This window comes from Heliangelus exortis, chromosome 6 (genome assembly GCF_036169615.1).
Source record: "Heliangelus exortis chromosome 6, bHelExo1.hap1, whole genome shotgun sequence".
In the NCBI taxonomy this organism is placed as follows: Eukaryota; Metazoa; Chordata; class Aves; order Apodiformes; family Trochilidae; genus Heliangelus; species Heliangelus exortis.
Genome location: NC_092427.1, coordinates 12,941,186 through 12,959,754, shown reverse-complemented (window position 1 = coordinate 12,959,754; position 18,569 = coordinate 12,941,186). Strand labels below are relative to the sequence as shown.

The window sequence follows — 18,569 nt, the reverse complement described above, 5'->3', positions numbered from 1 at the left end:
AGAGAGATTATCTAGTCTCTAGAGTTGTCCATGGAAAGCTGAAGGTTTTCCCATTTAGAGTGGAAATCACAAATACTTTTGGTGTTTGATTTAAGGTTTCTCCATGAGACACAAAGAATGTTGCACAGCTGAAAATGCAGTACTTGGAATCAGTAAGGAAGTTTTGTTCACCTCCCTGCAGGACCTGCTAAAGGTGCCTTCAGGCTCAGCCTGGGCACACGTGGCCTTCCCTGCCAGGGGCACACAAGCACTCACATTCCTGCAACAAAATTTTAGGAGAGAGCTCTGTATAGTTTGAATATTCCCGTGTGGGGTGGGCGAAAGGGAGCAGCTCTGGGTCTCCTCTCCCCCTTCCTCCTCATGGGAATCAAACATGAGAGCTAAGTGCTTCCTTTTCTGAAGCTATTATTGGCAACCAATGCAAAATGTCCCTTCTTCATGACAAGTAAATGACCTACTAAGTACAGGCTATAAAAATTCAGGTCATGTTTTCTGTTTCATTAATATGCTGCCTGACAAAGCCTTTGCCTGCTGGGGCTCTCTGCTGGGCAATGGGAGTTAGAAAACCCTTAAGGATTTCTCACTGTCGTTAGGAGATAGAAAGGCAAATAGGCTTCTAAAGGAAGGAAGGAAGGAAAGCTCCCAAAAGACAGTCTGCCTTTGTGTCCTGATCTCATGAGCAACCACAGAAGGAGGGAAGTAATGCCATTTACACACATAGTCCCAGTAGTGTGGGGTTTGAATGCTTTCATGTTTCACTAATGGCTGGCCCTGACTGTTCCAGAAGTCATCAGAAAGGTTTTCCTTGATTGAAACAGGCAGTGGACCAAAAATGTTATTTGGCCATGAAATTTTTTGCAAAGTTGACAAGTAGGGGAGAAGAGAAATATGAATCAGAAAGATAGTCCAAGGGGGCAGTCTCTTGGAAATGCTTTTCTACAAAAATATTAGCTACCACAGTTTTTGGTCCAGTAGCATTAAGAATTTACTGGAGACAGTTTTTCTTTCCACGTAAAACTATCTTTCAGAAATCAGAGAAATGTCTCCCTGCAGTAAACATCCAACTCGTATTACTTCTAGGAGTAACTGCAGGACTTTCCCATATAGGAATTAGGGAGGATGGACCTTCATTCACATGCTTGGCTAAGGCAGCACTAACCTAAACCTGGATTCTGCCACCATGTAATTCTGGAAGTTTGGATCCAAGTCCTTTTCCCTGGGTAGGAAGTTTGGGCTTAGAGGAGTATGAAGAGCATTAGCTTGGCAATGTTGAGCAACACGCACCCTGCTTTATTGACTGCATTCTCTGGGCTTGCAGGGTGGAAGCTGATGTGCTGGCAGTGAGGTCGTGCTGTGCTTCCAAGGGCTGAGGTTTGCCTTCCCAGTTCCAGGTCAGCTCCCATCTCTCTTGCCTGTTTCCTCAGCTATGAGCTGATAAAGCAAGTTTCACATGGACAGCAGGGAGATCTGATATGTAACCTGACAGATCAGTGCCCACCAGAAGGTTATAAATACTTCCTTGAGCCAAGGGGTATTTCCAGGTTTGGCATCCAGGTATTCTGCTGAACCATTTCTTGACAGAGTTGGGTTTCAGGGACCAGGCTGCTTCATGCCCTCTTCTGTGTTGCTATCACATACCTTATTCTCCACAGTGCTCTCGCCCAGAATGCCAATGTTTTGGACCAGCACCATAAGCCCTGTTCCAGGGATACTCAGCGTGCAATGAATGCATTGATTCATAGCTTATTTTTAAAGCCAGAGGGAACTGCTATGCTCATTTGCTCTGACCCCAAGCGTGCAGTAGGCACAGGAGTATTTATAGTTCTGTTTACAGCCTTCTGCTCTCTATATATAAGCCAATAAGGCCAAGTAAGGAGTAGGGTCCCTGGCCCTGTAGGTTTGACAGCCAGTATAAGCTCAACTGCTTTGTTAAGGTATTGCCCCCAGTAAATGTCAGGGCAGCCCAGCCCTGCTGATGGTGGCAGAGCTGCCATGCACAGGTCTTGCTTCACATACATCTGTGGCCTGTTTGCAGCACAAGCAGAAATAAGCTCCAGGTGCAAGAACAGAGATGTAGGAAATCCTGGGTTTTTACTTTAGTTTTTCTTAAGGCTCCATGCTGAGCCTGTCTTTCATCACCTTCTCTTGGGGGTACCTCTCTCCTGTGTTCTAACCATACTGAAGCAGCCCAGAAGATGCATAAGGTCACTGGATAAGATGGTTGAAAGGAGCCTAGGGAATAACAACTTGTTGGGAAGTGATGGAGAAAGGCAGGACAGAGCCATTAAGATCTGCAGCTGCTACAGCTCTCCCCACATAGTATTTCCCAACATGTGTTTCCTGGATTTTGTATTTTGAGTTGCAATCTAAGACACAGTGTGCTCCAGTGCCATGGTGCTTCAGCTCACACGTGGTGCTTGGCCTGACCTGCCCAAAGCTCAAGCAGTCCAAGATAAACACTTGTATGTGGGGGACTGAGATCATTAAAACTGAAGCAGTACAAATATGCCCCCCTTCCCATTTGTTGTGTTCTCTCTTCATGTCCTACAGCAAGCAGTGTACACTTGTCCTTCATCTGTGCTTTAGCTCTTGACGTGGGGTGACTGTCCAACCAGAAACCTGAGCGTTAAGTAGATAGATTAAATGGCTTAGCTAGTTTTTCTTCCTGCTGGATTTTAGAATTCTGCAGGTTAGCCCACTGCAACTGCTTTTGAACTGCCAGCCTGACATAAGAAGCCTTTGTCATTCTTTTTCAAGTAAAACAGCAATTACAATATTTCTTAGAATAAGATTTTCATAGCTAAATTCTGTTAGTGTCCTGATTGACATGTATCCATTCAGGTTCAGATTCCCCTGAGAGCTTGCCTTTTTCATCAGACTGTATTTGTAAGTGAACATGTAACTGACTTGAACATTGTACATCCCTCAGATGAAATCCCTAGGAGGGAAAGTAATTACCTTTTTACATGCAGAAATGGTAAAATCAGATGGAGCTAATGCTTTACTAGTTAAGAGAATCAGCTATTAATATTTCTGGATGGAGGCAGCACAGTCACCAAGGGCCTTGCAACTGTGAATCTCTCAATCTTGCTCTTGGGCAAAGTATATGCAGTCGTCTCTAATCTGTTCCATCTCTCCTCAAGCAGCTCACCCAGCAGTGTGAACAAATTGCCTGGAAATGTCGTCATCAGGCTTCATCTGGCACTATCTCCCCTTCTGTCTTGGTCATTGATTTCCTCATCTCCTCTGCCTTAAAACTCACATCATGCATTAATTTGTGGCTCTCCAGTACTGAAGCAGCTGCCCTGAGCTTTCCCTGCTCAACACCAGCAGCTTTCATCCCCTGAAGTGTCCTTTACTGGTGCTCATACGAAGATCTCCTCAATGTGTCTCAAGTGGCCTCCCTGCCTGCTACTTAACAGCATGTGCTCTGCCAGCTTTTATTTCATCACAAGAGAGCTTAGAGCTGTCCTGCTTCTTGAAATTGGGTAAGATTTGGTCTCCTTCCTACAGTGACTCAGTGTGCTAGAGAAATGACTCCTGCCTTGCACGAGCAGTGGCCACAGAGCTCTCAGAGCTGTGTCAGCCTCTGCTTGCCACCAGCTCCCCTCTGGAGAGCCCTTTGCCAGCAAGGAGCTGCTCCACACTCTGGTCTTATGAGTGATAAACACAGAGTCCATTGATAAGTAACACAAATGCATGAAGAGCATAAGAACCAACAGTTGTTGCAGCATCACCTTAGCTAATACAGCCTTTGCTTCTGTTCTTTTGCCCATGTGCCTGTGGCCTTTCAACACCATCCATTGCATTTGGAGTAGATATCTCTGTGTACCAAATTCATACTCCATTCTCATTGCAAAAGTGTCCAGGTTCAGGCCTTTAACATGCAAGTCAGCACAGAAAATTATTCTGTAAGAGAAAAATATTGTCTGGCTACTCACTGACCACACACTGTATTTTCTCTGAGTTTGGTCAGTGCTTCTTACCAGTCCTGATCTGCTGCCATCGTTTAATAGCCAGGTACCACCCAGATGCTGTATCATAACTGATTGCTGAACTGCAGCCTGCTTGGGCATCTTAGCTACAAACTTTTGCCTGCTGTAGGCTTGCACAGCTGTTCCCAAGAATCTAATCTGGCCAGCAGAAACTTACTTTCCTTGAATTTTATCAGCAGCAATAAAGTCCCACTTTTCCTCAACATTTGTAAACTGAGTGCACCTGACATGGACGTAAGTGTATGTTGGTAAGGCCTCTCACACGAAGCCCTTACTCCTAAATTAATGGTGATTTAATAGGTATAATTCCATTCAAAAGAAGTGTCAGACAAAATTAGTCTATTTCCTTAGGGAACTGTGCTCTTTTACAAAGCTCTGCTTATCCTCATCTTTCTAGAAACTGAACTAGCAGTCTCTTTGTTTCACAGCTAAATTCCTCATCCCAGGCCTGGAATATGTGTGGAAAAATATTTCCAGAGTCCATTGCTATAATTAAATGGGGAAGGGGGGAAATATTCTTTGTATCCTTCCTAAAACAAAGAGTGGCAAGCAGCAAATGGGTATGGAGAAGGAGCTGATCTCTTCTAACAATGGAGGAAAAAACAGTTTTAATCTTGAAGCTGATGTTGGCAGCATGTGTTCAGGGCAAGTCACATGAGAGGCAAATTGAGATAAGAGCAAAGACTCCCAAAAGAAAATTACTGATTTTCATCTCTGTATTCCTGCTTACAGGGTCTTTGCTGTAGAAATAAAAGTGCTGCACTTCCCTGTCATGGCATCTTGGTTAAAAGGTGCAGCAGCAGCACCATCTGCCCTGAGCTTTCTGTCTGTGCCCTCACTATATGTTTTCTATGTATAAAACCTCTTGGGGACTTTTTCTTTGTGACCCATTTATAGAGAGTGCTGGGTGGTGGGTCTGGCCCGGACCTCTTGCAGCTGTTACAGCCACACCAGATCCCATCTTTAGCCACCCTGGCTTTTAAGCAGTCACATGTGAACTTTTATCGGGTTTATGTAGTTGCATGTGAATATCACTAGATGTCCTCTACTGCTAAGTAGCTTTACTGCAGCCCGTGCCAAGCACCATACAGAAATCCAGTGAAATGAATCTCAGCTGTTTAAGATGTCTCTTTTTTATAGCTTCATTGTTTCTAGTCCATAGATGCACAGCAATATTTCTCATCCATAGCCTGAAGGAGTGATTTGCTACATCTGCTGAACTGGACTTACAGTGACAACAAAACTATTGTGTCAGTTTCATGCAGATTTGAATCCAGCTGGCACATCACCAAAGCACCTCAACTTTTTCCTTTGTCTTTCATTTGAGACAGACATTAGGCATGGCACAGGCTTTGGCGCCCTTGTGTTCTTCTCCAAATTCAGCACAAAAGGCCAGGTGCGTGGGTCTCCCCTCTAGCAAGATCTGACCCAGTGCAGAATGGTGCATGCATCTCTGTGGGCTGCAGCTGGGCACAGCTCCCTGCTCCAGCACAATGCAGCTGCCCACAGTGCCAGCAGTGCCTTGTTATCTCATGGGAGGGCCTCCTTGTTCCTCAGATCCCATCTCCACCCTCTGCCTTCACTCCAGTGACCTCTTATCCCAGGCTACGTGGCACTGGCAGAAACTTCCACAGGCAAACATCTTACCCGTTGTACTGTTCCTGCAGAGGAGATACTGCTTTTTTGTGTGTGTGTGTAAACAGCTCCTGCCTTGCTGCCTTGTTCTGCAATTCCCTCTGCTTGCAGCCACCCACTGCAGACCTCTGCTTGCACAGAGCATGCCAGGGGCAGGCAAGGGAAGAGTCCCCAGCTGCCAGCAAAACAAGCCTAGAGGCTCATGCTGCATTAACCCGCTCAGCTTTAATATGGGACAATAAACAGTCACATTCATCTTGCTCTGATAGTGAAATATTATGCTATATAAATAATGTGCCCTCTCATTTAGAGGCAGCTTGCCTGAAGTGTAGGTTGACCTGAGCAGTTCAGAGACTGAATGGTCTCTTTAATCTATGAAGCGAAGTTGAAAGAGACTGGAAATGTCGTGTGTGTTTAAAAATGTATGGGGGGAATTGTTGGCTGAAATCTTAAGGCAATTTTTTCTTTTAGCTTTGTATTAAGTTCTATGGTTTGAAGCATTGCCCATCCCGTGCACACACACACACCCAGGGATGGCTGCTGAAGGAGGAGCTCTTCATACCACTGCCTCTACTGTCAAACTGAACAAGTAGTTTTGTTTGAGGGCTCCTTGGCGTGACTCAGCAGGATACAAAAATGCACTTAAATAGGAGTTGTATTGTGTAAGCACTCAACCACAGCAGCAATTCCTCTTTAGCAATGTTGTTAACTAATAAGCACTACAAGAAATTTAATGCTGCTCCAGATACTGGCTGGAATTGAAAAAGAAGTTTTTGGCTTTCTTCCTTACATAATTTTGGTATTCCTTATGGGCAGGAGGGCTACTGAGAACTGAGGAATAGCCCAAAGACCCAGTGTACAGGAGCCAAGCCATGGGCTTTTCCTCTCGGATGTTACTGACTTGGGTATGAAATGCATCAGATATTTCCAGGTTTGGGTGTCAAAGTATCAGGCTTTGCTGGAAAATACAGCTATCTCCACAGAAGCAGAAATGTGCCTGCTCTAAAGAACGATCTCTTTAAGATGCCCAGATACAAAGGTGGATGCTTGGATTTGAAGATCTAAACCTGAAACCTTTGGCCTAAGGGTCCCAGGACTGCTGTGTCCCCAGCATTCAGTGACATTTCCACACCTTCCATGGTGAACAAACAACCTGCTGTGTTTTGAGATTTACTTAAGGCTTTTGCCCAGCAGCTTTGCCAGTGCTGCCTTTGCTCATGGCAAGATGTGATGATGACAGAAAAAAAACCAGATTCCTGTCCCCAGCCCCCTCCATCGGTGTTATGCACAAAGCTGCCAACAGTCTGCCCTCAGGAAAAGGGAAATTTGCAGCCAGCAGAGGAGCTGAGTTTTGCACCAAATTCAGGTGTGAACCTATGACTCTTGTTTACACACTCTTGTCTTACAAGCCCAAATGTTGATTTATGTGAAAAAAACACCTCTGTCCCACACTTTGGCCTGCAGGGCTTCTCTCTTATGTGTCTCCTGATTCTTGATTCTTGGTGAGATAAGTGAAGAATTTGCAGGGTGAGCCAGTACGGGTGCCCGGCTGTGGCCTCTTGCTGTGGGTCTGCTCCTGCTTGACCAATGCATATTTTGAGGCAGACCTGTGTATCTTGATTGTAAAACAGAAGTGTGCTCCTCTCTGCCTCTCACTTACCTGGAAAGACAGCATGGAGGCTCTCTTGTTTTGTGCAGGCCACAGCACAGTGCTGGATTCCCTTGGCTAGACATTTTCAGAGAGCACTGGGGTGTAGGTAATGCTAATTTGGCACCGGAGGAGAGCTGGGGTTGTTCAGTTATAAGAACCAATTAGAGTCTTATGCATCTGCTTTGAAACTCAACACGGTGCTGGGCTGTGACCTAGCAAGGTAACTTAGCCAGTGCCTAAATGCAGCGCCCGGAGATGCTCCGGACATTTACGTGCCTGAGCAGTCTGCAGGACAGGGCACAGCCAGACGGGTCCGTCCTTACTGACACAGGTGATTCCCACGTAGAGATTGCCTGCAGCCTCTGTGAGGGCAGCGTGTGTAAATTAATGAGTGCACACGCAGAAGCAGAGCTTTTGCTCCTGGCAGCTGCAAGGGGAAGGTGTAAAGCGGCAGAGGAGTCTGCAGGCGAAATGTGAAGCGCTGCTTTTCTTCTGTCTCCCGGTGCCACAGGCACAGAGAGAAAGTAGGAAACATAACCACTGCCCGTGTGCTCCCTGTGAAGTCCCATCCAGGACGAGTCGTGCTGCATTAAGCACACGTTCTCTTATTGCTATAAAAACTGGGAAGGCTTCCTCGTATTTAGTATGAATGTGTATGCCTGTGAGCACACAAAGTAGCTGGCTCTTAATGGCTTAGTGCGTGCCGCCTTCGTGTGCCACGGACTGCGTTCGAAAGCTCCTGTGCCCTCCTCTTGCTGCCCCATCCACCGAGCACCGCCGGCACACAAGCAGTTTCCTTCCCTCGCCGTTCTCTGCCGGCTGTACAGACTCCCACCGCCCGGAGGGAGGGTCGGCCCGCTCCCTTTTCAGCCACAACCCGGCGGGGTGCCGGGAGGAGAGAAGCGAGGCACCGGCCGCCCTCCCACCCGGGCGGCTTTAAGGTGCCGCCGCCCGCTCCCGCGGTCCACCTTAACGCGGCGGCTGCGGCGGACGGGCCCATTGCCGCGCCGGGGGTCGGCGGGCCCCGGACCTCCCCCCGGGAGCGGCGCTGCCGCCGCCCCGTGCCCGTCGGGGAGCCCCATCGAAAGGACACTAAAAGTGAGAAGTCCGTCGGCGGACCGCAGGTGATGGTGGGGCCCGCCCGCCGCTGTGAAGCCCTCGCCGGCGGCACCCGGGCCGTCCCCCGGCGGCGGGGCCGGGCTATTTATAGCAGCCGCCGCGGCGATATAAGGGGTGGCCCAGTGCGGGTTTCCCCGCCGTGGCCGCCGGGGCGGGAAGGGGCGGGCGGGGGCCGGCGGCACTGCCCGGCCGCGGGCGGCTCTCGGCGGGCATGGGCGGGCGCTGAAGGCGCGGCCCTATCAGTCCGGGTGAGCGGGACTTGGGGAAGAGGGGCTGGGGGTTGGGTGGTGCTTTTAGCGGGGGGGGGGAAACCCAAACCAATAAATCTGTTTGATTCGCTTCTCCCCACCACCCCCGCCAAGCCGAGGGGTTGCGGGGTTGCGCTGCGAGGAGTTCACGGGCTCTTCCAGGCGTGGGAAGCCCGTGGGAGGAGTGGGATCACCCCGGCACCCGGCGGTAACAGCGGCGGGGCTTTCCCCTCCCTCCTCTTCCCCGAGCAGTTGCTGCTGAAATGCGGTGCCCCGCTCTGGCATGAGCTCCCCCCGGCCTGAAGGAGCGATCCCCGGGCACCGGCGCTGTCCCTGGCCGGAGACCGCTGTCGGGAAGAAGGAAGGGGCAATCGCCGACTGTCGTCGCGGAGCCGCCGCTCTCAGCACCGCCGGGCTCGGGACGGTACGGTCGCCTTGTGCCGCGGGTGGGATTTCGATGTCCTGAGGGGGAGGAGGTGTGTGTGTGTGTTGTGTTTCCTTCCTTCCGTGCCGGACGCTGGAAAAGGGACTATGTAAAGCAGTGGTCGTGTCGTCTTCTGGCTGTGGGTGGGGGGAGAGAGGGGGTCACTCCGAGTTACACTGTGTGATGGAAGATCTTTCTAAGTTGAAGGTTTGCTGGATTTTTGTTGCGTTCGGGGTCTTTTCCTCCCAGCAGATTCAGACCCACGCTAGTCGTTTTCTGTCCTACCTCTTACATCCGCCGTACTGTGTATTGCTGGAGCTCTTGTTTTCCATTAAAACTGCTCTTGGACCACTAAATACTTCGTGAAAGCGCCGAGGTTAATGTGCTTATACGCTAGGCTTTTAGAAGGAAGTTATATATGCTACCTTTCACTACCAAGAAACAAGGAGAGGAGGAGGAGGTACTTTTTTCCTGGTATTACGTTTTCTGATTTAAGAAAAGTTGAAACACAGCTGAAGGACACAGACTTTTCAGCTCTTGTGCTTGGGATTGCTAGGGATTAGAAAAGAAAAAAACATGGCAAATTGGTTTTTGGTGGGTTTTTTTGTTTGTTCGTTTGTTTTTTAATGGCTTAAGAGCTCTAGAAACATTGTTTAGAAAATTGCTTCCCAGGCAGAGAAATTAAGATAAAGCAATGCTGGCTGCAAGTGGAGGAGCAACTTAAGAGTTAGACCCTGGGTGGACCGGTCTCAGCATCCTGCACTTAGCTGGATGTAGTTGTAGTAATTTTCTTTGTTGTGCCAGTCACTTTGTGAAACAAATTGAGACACTATGCCACGGTGGTTCAAGTTAGGGGCAGGGGTTTTGCTAGCATAGCAAAGTGCACAGTGGAGTCCAGACCCTCAACACAGGTAGCTGCAGCTCTTCTGCACTCATCAGCTGGCATTTGTCTACATTAGTCACCTCATATTACAAAAGTCTGAAAATCTAAGACAGTTGAGTAAAGTTAAGGTGGGTTAAGGTGTTGGTGACATTCTTAAAGGGATGCTATTGGCTGGAATGTTTTAATTTATGTCTTATCTGGAAACTGTTGTTCATACAATAGTTGGTACTAAGAACAAGAGCATTCACTTTGTAGTCATACCTCAATATTTCATACCATGGAGTGTGTAGCCCAGATTTCAGAGAGTCAAACACCCCACCAGCATGACTCCCAAACCAGAGCAGCTGCATCAGGGTCAGAGCTGGCCCAGCCTCTGTTTTCAGAAATTAAGTGGAAGGCAGTTTCAATTTATTGAAGTTTTTGGTGTTTTCACAAAGCTCTTTTTCTTTTTTTTTTTTTTTTTTTTTTTTTTTTTCTTTTTTTTTTTTTTCTTTTTTTTTTTTTTCTTTTTTTTTTTTTTTTTTTTCTTTTTTTTTTTGCAGAGGAACTAAGAATCACAGAAACAAAGCTTCTTCGTAGGGGGAGGTTTTGATATGTGTTGTGTTGTGTGTTTTTTTTTCTTAATCTGGGGCTGAGGCTAACAAAAGGAAGAAATAGAACTGTATCATCTCATGGTTAGAGAGCATTTCTTTCATTTCTTTTCTTCTCCCCACACATTGTTTGGCACTTAGGGAGGCTTGGCATTTGAGGGCTTGAAGGGGGGCAGGAGCATGAGTCCTGTACATGAGTTGGTGTTGCATTGGCAAAGTAGTAGGTGAGGGCAACATAAGGACAAGTGAATATAGAAAAAATGAATAATGAATCACTATCCTTGGCATCGTGCTGTGGCTCCTTAGAACTCTTCTTTAAGTGTGGACAGAAACAGTGTCCTGTACCTTAGACCTGCATGGCCCTTGAGCTCACACCATGTGCTGCCAGTGGTGTTTCGTTACTGAGACTGTCAGGGCAGAAACTCCCTTCTGCTCTTAACTCTGGAGGGCACCTTGAGGATAGCTGTTTGGCTTTGTTAATTTCTGTCCCTTCTTTTTTATCTTCCTTCTTTGTGTGTGACATTTTTTGTGGCTGGGTTCAAGCTTCAAGCCAAGTACCTCTGTGCACCTCCAGCAGTTGCCAAGCCAGGCATCCCTGCTGACCATATGAGTGCAGGTGAGTCAGTTCATTAGGATGAATCAGTGTGCCTTATGAAAGTTTTAAGGTCCAGCCTTCAACTGGACAAGTCTCAATTTGGTTTTGCCTGGTTTGTTTGCTTTGTACTGCTCCAGCCATGCTGTCATACCTAGTGGCTTCTCACCCAGCATCACTCAGCCTTCACAGCCTGCATGGGTGCTCTGGGTCTGTGTGGTGCCTCTGCACGTGGCAGCTGCCCTCACCTCAGCCTTGTAACTGTTTCATGGCTGTGCATTCCTTTACCTTCCTTACCTGCAGAGGTGGAGGCAGAGGCAGGAGGGATTGCACCTCAGCGCGGGAGTGTGCAGCCCAAGATGTAGAGGAGACTCCAGGCCCTGGAGATGGAGGATGTTAACATGAGAGAACATGGAACAAACGTGAGGGAACACAGGAACAAAGAGGGGAGTGTTTTTGCATGGTGGTGGTGTTTGCATAAGCTTTTACGGTTGTAAATAAATAGATCAAGGCTAAGAAAGACAGACTCAGTATGGAAAATATGGAACTCATTTTCAGGCTTTTGAGACAGTGCTCTAGACAGGGTTAGGAAAGAGAAGTCATGTTAAAAGAAATGGAAACATGCCTTGAAAATGACCTTGCAGAGATCAACAATATTATTTTTAGTGTCTGAGGCACCCATGCTTAATTAAATGTAAAGCAGAAGGGGTTGGGAGGATTTGGTCCAAGTGAAAACAGAATGAGCGTGGGACTGGCAGATTGGGAGGAACATTAGCCCACTCCTTGGTGGAGTTACTGCTTCTTGTTGCCTACAGAGGGACTTCACAGAAGACCTCAGTGGGGAAGGGAGTACAGCCTTCCTGTTCTACTCAAATGTCACTGGCTGTATTTTTCTCTGGGGGGAAAAGAAGGCCCAGTGGGTCACGTCCTGAGTGTTTGCATCCAAAGTAAATCTAGAGCAAGTCCATTGACTTCTATAACATCTGCAAGAAACCATGACTGGCTCTTTCTGAGCAGAGAACAGCTGTAACTTCAGATGCTGAATTTTTTGGCATGCTTATTTTTTTGAGCTTTATGACTCTTTTATTTTTCTGTTTGAGAATGTAGCAGGGCAATTGCCAGTCCATGCATGCATGTATATATGAGAAAATGTCAGTGGAGGAGTCATGTATGGAAATCTTGCATAGGGATATGGCAGCCTGGGTACCTGTTCTTAGATGGTGAAATGATTATATAAAAATATGTCTGTTGAAATAATGATTGAGGGAAGAGGTTGGGGGAGGTTAATGATATTTTTAAAGTGGTTTGCTATACTTACAGTACTTACGGTACTTAGTGCTGACATTCCTGCTAATTTTACTGCTTCAGACACTAGTTTTTAAGTAGGTTGTGGTTAGTGGTGCACAGACATATAGGTTTAATCAGAAAGAGCAGTCCAATGGCTGGAGCTGGCTGAAGGGGTGGCAAAGCTGCTCCCAGGTACCTTCTCTGTCACAGGCTGCCCAAAGGTGGGTAGGCTGGTAAGGTCAGCAACTCTTAAAGATGTCCATTATGGTGAATCTGCCTCTCACTGTGCCAACTTTTCTCCTTACTAAAATGGGGTAGTAGAAGTTTCTTCTTTGTGGGCTGTGTTGGGAGCATAAATACAGCAAATGCTGAGGTAGTTCAGAAGGCATCTTAAGTGTCAGAGGTACTCTGGGATTGGATTCCCTTCCTACTGCTTCTTCTCTAGTTAAAACTGACCAGCAGAATTACTCAGTACTTCTACAACTGAGTGTTTTTGTTAATTTTTGGCTAGATCTTGTTTATCTTGGAATTTTTTTGCCACTGGTGGGCTTGAAACTAAAATTTTGAACTACTTTTTTGTAGTAGTTCAAAACTACTGCTCCTACTATAGAGTGATTTAGAAAGTGTAGTGACACCCTTTAACCTTCTCCCAGATGACATAATGCCTGCCTTGCCTGCCATGCCTTCTCTTTCTGAAGGTCTTCTTCTGGAAAGAATGTTGTACCATATGTAGCTTTATGCAATGTGGTAAAAATTCTTTCCTTATCCCTCTCAGCCCTCCAAGGTATGAGCCTTTGTTGCTGCAAATTCCACATCATTTTATAGAAAGCCTTTCTTGACTGTACAACTGTTCTCATCCTCATATTAGCTTGCTAGACCTACCTGAAGTGAGTCCTTCCTTTCGTGGAGGGGAAAAACCCTGTATTTTCCCAAAGGTGGGGGAAATGCCCTCAATGGTTTGCTGATCTCTTTCCTCCTTGTGTTTGGTTATGGCCAAGTCCTGATTGCATCTGCCTAGTTCTTTGTCACGAGATGAGTGTCTTCCTGGGACTTCCTGGGGACAGTTCCTCATCTGAATGGTGACTTGTAATGATAAAATATGATGGGTGAGACCACTGGTTTATGTAGTGGCTGGCATTAGACCACTGAAGATCAAACAGCTGTTCCAAGTTTCCGTCATCTCCAGTGAAAACCAGTACAACTGCATCAGTTTGCAGCCAGTTTACATTAAACCTTCTGCCTGGGCTGTGGTTTAACCTTGCCAAATGTCTCTTGGGGTCAGGTCTGTTACTCTTGTATGTGAAAATAAGTCTTGGTTTGCTTTCTGATTTACTGCAGTGTAAATAAAGCAAGAAGGTATTTCACTTACAGGATCACTCATGAGCAAATATTAGTAACGCTCTTCAGCTTTTGACTGGAACTTTGATGGCATAATTGCTCTAAAAGGGTAATATATTCAGAACTACCTGTTTGACTTTGGGAGTTGGATTCCCAAGAGTCTTAGTTATTATTTTAAACAGGAATCAGCTTTTTAAGCCACACGTACTCCTGGAAGTTTTAAGAAAAGGCTTCTGTTATCACGTTTATAAAATGACAGATTCTAGGATGAGTGTGTCAGCTCTGCCACTTCATTTCAGATATTCAATATGGAGGTTGAAGAAAGGATTAGGAAAATACTCTGAAAAACAGATTCCCACAGGTAATCTTACTAGAGAGGTCCAAGATGTTAGAGTGTCGATTGCTCAGTCACCTGCCAGCAGGATGGATGTGAGCGTGGATTTTCAGCTGTGTCTTTAGGACAGCAGGGAGAATGATGTTTCATCCCTCACTGTAAGCAGAGCAAAGCATATTTCTCCAGACACAATTTGGTGCACTGAGTTCAAACAACTTGTGACTGGAACAGTTTGAGTCACCAGGGCAAATGTGATTATCAGAAGAAAAAGATAAACTAAGAAAACAGCCTTGCATACCCTAGTGTTATGTTTGTGTAGGTAAGATTTTAATTTGCTATCAGTCTTAGGCTTCTTTTTGAGAAGTGATGGATTAGTCTTGGTACTTGTGCAATTCTTAAAGCATTCCTGGAACACTTGTAATGCAATATCTATTTGTTTTTCAATGGACCTGTGAGATAGGGAATTATTACTTATTTCACTTCTACAGCTGGGAAACTGGAATACTCGGTAACACTAGACACAGCACACAGCCAAGCCTGTGGCAGGACGGGCAGGACGGTGCTGAAACTGGGTCTCAGTTCTCACCAAAATTACTCAGCTCTAGTCCGTGCTCTTCCCATCAGGTTCTCCTCAGTTCCTCCTGCCTCCTGAGGCTGCTCATGGTGTTTCCTTGGCTAGACAGTGTTGGGTTTGGCTTTTCCAAGGGGGAGAGCTCAAGTCTGGTGATGTAAGGAGGAAGATGATGTATCTTTGAGGGAAGACAGGAAAAGGGGAGCATCCATCCCCCATATAGGGATGCTTCTTCAGTGAGCCTGCCTTCCCTAATGCTGGCACAGGCTCTTCACAGCTAGTAAAAGCTCTGGGCAAATCCCTGCTTTTCCTGTGCTCAGAGCCAGCTCGTTTTAGGAGAGTTGATGTGAGTGCCTGTGTTGATGATGAAGCCACTGGCTCCATGCCTGCTGTCACCATGCTGTATCCCTGGGCCCCCTGATAGAGGGGGAGGCTGTGCTGTCCTTGTGAGGGGCATTGGTGTTTTGATTTTGGGGGGGGAAGTCATGGTAAAGACAGCAGAAGGAATTTTGTTGTTTTGGTTGCATGGTGAACAGTAACAATATGAGTTTTATTTCTCAGAATGCATCCACATTTATAGGGTGCTATATTTAAAAAGGAGAAAAATGAGTCATGGGGAGCTATGCTAATGCCCAGTATTTATGTCTACCTCTTGTGAGGCTGAAGGCAGCAGGAGCTGAGTAACATTCATGTGAAGTGTCTAGAGGATTTACAGATCAAACTAAAGCCAGATGAAATCAAGTGTAAGTCATGCTGTGCCTCACTCAGGGCCCTCTCATGTACCTCATCCTGGTTACAGTGAAATATTATTGGGAAAAATCAGGAGCACTCAATATTGTCAGCTTCCCTAGGCTTGGGTGGCTCTTGGTGTGGGTCTGCAGCAGAGATACGACCTTCCTGGTGGTTACTGCTCCTCTGGAGAGTCACAGCCAGGGGAAGGATGTCACCATGCCTGGAGCACCACAGGAGCAGGTACCCACACCCAGAATGGAGCAGGCAGAGCCTGGGCACGTCTCAGTAGCTGCCCACTTCTCTACAAGAGCTGTGGGCATGAAGAGAGGTAAGGTTGGGGTCCATGGTGGTACAAGCTGCTGCAGCTCACCTTTCAGAGCCTCGTAGGGACAGAAGGATACCAGGGTTCAGATATTTTTGCTTTGACATGTCTCAGTGGTAATTCAGTTGGCTTACACTTAATAATTAAGCGTGAGTGGATTTTGGTTTTCGTTTTGTTGGGCTTTTAAAAAAGTTTCTTGATGAAATACTGTTCTATTTGAGAGTGCCAGGAAATCCATCTTTCCCACTGCCTGCTTGCCAGCCTGGCTCAGCTCTGGTCGCAGGCAGAGGTAGAACTAGGACTGGGATTTCACTGCTGGGTGGGCCAAGAACAGAGGATGGAGACAGAGTCACTGTGACCAAGCCCAGACAGTGCAGTGTGCCCAGAAAATGCAGATTTGGTAACAGCAACGTGCTCTGCAGCTCCTCTGTTCTGCCAACTTCTTTGAGAGGAGTCTAAAAATGAGCAGAAAATAATTATTAAAGTGAACTATTCAGGTTTACTGGGTGTTTGTTTTTAAGAATTGGTCATATTGGTATGAAAATCAGCATGTTTAAGTTTCCTTCAGTATATTTTTGAGGGGTACACTAGAAAACAGAAGAGACTCTAATAGTGTAAAAGCTGGTTATGGCTTGTGGAAACAAATAATTGCTCATCTTGCAAATGTAAGAGGAGCTGAAAAGTTTTTGAATAGGAATCTGGTATTTGCTTTGTTGGAAGCACAAAGCCTAATGATGAGTCTGATATACAATAGCTGGAACAGAGATCCACCCAAAACAAGTTAAAAGGATGTTTATGGACATTGGTGCAGTGGGAATGCCCTCCATTTTTTTCTTGAATTGGCATTTCCCCTTAAAGGGCTATTAAAGCATCCACTGCAGCTTGTCTCCAGGACCCCTCTCACTCCAAAAAAAAATCATCCAGTGGACTTTCTTCATGAAGTGTGTGAGCCTGTGATACAAGCTCTTTACCAGTTGGTTGTTGTGACACAAAAAGACTCCAGAAAGGTATGAAATGACAAAAAGTAACAAGACTCAGATGGAATTTAATCTTAAGGCCCATCCAGACACTGTTATCGGATCTGTCATCTGTACTTAACATACCCAAATAGTTCTTGAGTGGTCTGCAGAGACAGCTGGCAATTAAGTAGAGACTGTGGTCTTCAGAAAATATGCCTGATGTCTTGTGTAAGATTTTGTATGGAAATACCAGTGCCACCAGTGCTCAGTACAAGACTTCCCATGTGGGCAACATCTATCTGTAAAGTAGGACTCTTTGGGAAAAAATTACTCAGTACCCGGCACTCAATCCCAGAAAGGGTCACAAAGAGCATTCACAGAGCCAGTTCTGTGGGGTGGTGAGCAGGGACGGGGGAGATCACCCAAGCAATCCCTTCTCTTCAGGAGTGCTCACTGCTGAGCTGCAGACTGGAGGCTGGCATTTGGTGGGGACAGGAGTCCCCAGCTCACCTTGGAGGAGGAGGAGGAGACATGCGCTAGGGTCTGGCGAAATCCCAAGCTGTTGTAAGTTGTTTTTGTGAGGCGACAGTGCAAGGTGCAGTATTGCCATCATGGCTCTCAGCAGCATAGGATCTTGCTGTGAAGTACCTGCCTCACCACCAGTCTGCATCTGACAGGGCTGTCCTTGGAGGACACGGCAGCTATCACCTGAGCCCATCCTCTGAATGCCCTGCTTTGCTTCCACCCGAAGAGACCTTAGAAGTCGCTGGTGAAAGATTCTAACTCTGAAGGTTACAATGAGCTGTAGCAATGAGGTGGACTTGAATGAGTACTTGCAGCTCCTCTCTCAGAAAGCATTTTGTAGCTCAAGGGCAGAGCTGTGGGAGAGAGATTTCTCTGTTTCCTCCACATGCTGTGGATGCTCTTAACTTGAATTTGCAAACAGGCAAAATAGCAAGCGTGAGGAGCTGAGCAGACCATTTGCTTTTCTTGAGGTTTGGCTGAGTCTGAAAAGCTCTGCTAAGAGGCTCTCTCAGCGTTGTTTCCTCTGCTCATTCTGCAAAATGGCTGATAAGATCACCCTGGTCCTGTTAGCTGTGAGTGTTTTGTTATGTGAGAGTTACCTGTGGTGGATTAAATGCATCTTCAAAAGTCTGTCTTGGACTGAACGCCTGCAAAGAGTGAGAAGTCTTTCACATATATCAGCAAAGTTAGCTTAGGGATATATAATTTCTTATTCTTTTTGCAATGTAGCAAGTCAGTTTAATTAAGCATCTGGGATTTGAATTATTAAATAATGAAAGAGTTTGTCTAGTTTTCTATTGGTAAAGATCTCCAGCAACCTATTTTATTCCTTGGATTTTTCAATTCCGAGCTTCAGAAACTCTTTGAACCTCATGGGGATGACTTATTGGATCTAGGAGGGCAGAGAAATACAACTCTTTTTCTAAGGTCTCCTGAGCACAGCAAGTCACTCCCTGTTGTTTACATACCACCCTCACAAGACTATATGTTAGGTTGTTGAAGCAAAACAGAATCTGTTTGGTTTTGTGCAAGGTAAGAATTAATCCTTTTGCTTTACAAAACACTGGGAGCGGTTACCTAGTATGGAGGTCAGATTGTCTCATCTGTTTGGGGAGAGAAAAAAATATATATATATTAATTGCAGTTTGCATGGCTTGGGAACTGTCAAAAGTGGTGGATGGGTCTCGCTGGGAGGTGGGAAGGGACAAAGAGGAACGGTGTAAGCCAGAGAGGTGAAGAGTTGCTGGGCTCAGGTGGTGGGCAGAGGTCTGACCTCCTCAAGGCTATGAGGAAGGCTCTGGGGAAGGTGAGGAAGAGTTTGCATTTGTGTTGGGGGCAAAGGGGCAGGCAGCTGCCTCTGGGTT

The 18,569-nt window shown here is 46.4% G+C and overlaps 1 protein-coding gene across 5 annotated transcripts in view; it reads left to right on the top strand.

Annotated features, from left to right (window-relative positions):
• The first annotated feature begins 8,547 nt into the window (after window positions 1-8,547).
• MRAS (muscle RAS oncogene homolog) overlaps window positions 8,548-18,569 on the top strand; it is a 38,804-nt gene continuing 28,782 nt past the window's right edge. For 2 of the 5 annotated variants that reach the window (XM_071746750.1, XM_071746749.1), the window contains exon 1: window positions 8,743-9,072. The gene's annotated coding sequence lies outside the window, so the exon portion shown is untranslated. Of the gene's footprint in view, window positions 8,649-8,742; window positions 9,073-11,088; window positions 11,162-18,569 lie in introns of those variants that run through there. The other 3 variants (XM_071746751.1, XM_071746752.1, XM_071746753.1) reach the window with 3 other exon arrangements.